Source organism: Etheostoma cragini, chromosome 10 (genome assembly GCF_013103735.1).
Source record: "Etheostoma cragini isolate CJK2018 chromosome 10, CSU_Ecrag_1.0, whole genome shotgun sequence".
Classification (NCBI taxonomy): domain Eukaryota; kingdom Metazoa; phylum Chordata; class Actinopteri; order Perciformes; family Percidae; genus Etheostoma; species Etheostoma cragini.
The window spans coordinates 15,442,604-15,444,059 of NC_048416.1; positions in this window are offsets into that span (position 1 = coordinate 15,442,604).

A 1,456-nucleotide genomic window follows, 5' to 3' on the forward strand; every position below is an offset into this window, starting at 1 on the left:
AGATACATCGTGTCCAGTTTACCAAGAGGCACAGGTCTGACAGACACTAGTGACTCAGCAGCTTCAACTCTGCAGGTATGAGAAAATATCTATTTAATAAGTGTTACACACAGATGTACTGCGTGAATGTCCAGTTTGTCCACTGAAAAATAATCATAGCAGTCCCTTGTCATATCAGCGTTGGATAATTTAACTCTCCTAATTATTGATTGTAAGTCATACGCCGAAAATGAACCATGCATTACATGTAAAAATGTAATATTGCACATTGAAAACGTGTTGGATAAGTCTTCATACACTTGTTGAAATCTGGCTTCAAGAAAAGGCTATACTAAAATAATAATATATATGTTTTCTTAATTTTTAGATTTGTATCTTTGCCTAGTTATGTTTGCATACACACTGGGAGGAGAAATAAGGCTACACGTGTGACACCCACACAACAAACCTGTCTATGATACACACACGGTCAATTTGGATTCATTATGTTTGGCGTTGTTTTTACGCACAGACAACCGTGCGTAAACCTCGCAGAACATGAAGCAAAAGATTATACTCTGATACATACTGTATACCTTTACAAAAACTGTCAAAACTTTTGACATATTTAAAACAAAATGTGTATTAACTTATGCGGACAAAGAACTGAATGTCAAAACTACTTAACAGGTTTTTAGAAGTTAACTACGCACACAGGGAATAGAAAAAGAGAAATCAGAAATGAAAACTTTATCAAAAGACTTATTGCCAGTTTGATAAACTGTGATAAAAACCTACTCACGATCTGTTTTAGTTCATAATAAGATTTAATATTTGTTTTAAAAACTTGCAAAGGCTCACACAAGACTAATTTCGTCGCTGCTCTCCACGAAAATACATTCACTGATGATGTCATCGTTCTCACGATAGTTTATTGGAGGAGGGTCAGTCCGACATTGCATTACACGGACGTCACTCTCTGTCTCAGCGTAAAGAAGCGTTTTATTTTTCGAGATCCTCGTCTCGTTTGTTCTTTCAACGAGAGGACGGTTTACCCACGTTTCAGACTATAACGACAGCTGCACGATGGCGCATCAGATCCGAGTGTTGTTCGGGAGTGGGTACGTTTCCGTATTTCTCTGTCTTTCTGCCATCCTGAACATAGTATCTAGCGTCACCCATTATTCTGTTCCCGAAGAAATGGAGGAAGGCTCTGTCGTTGCTAATTTAGCAACTGATTTGGGAATAGACGTGAAGACGCTAAAGGGAAGGAAAATGCGCGTAGACGTTGTAGGCAATAAGAAATATATCGATATCAACAAAGACACAGGAGAGCTGTTTATCTTCGAAAGGATAGACAGAGAGTTGTTATGCCCATTGAAGACGTGCTTTCTGAAATTAGACGCTACAATTGAAAATCCAATACGAATGTTTAATATCGAGGTGGAAATCACGGATATTAACGACAACGCTCCTC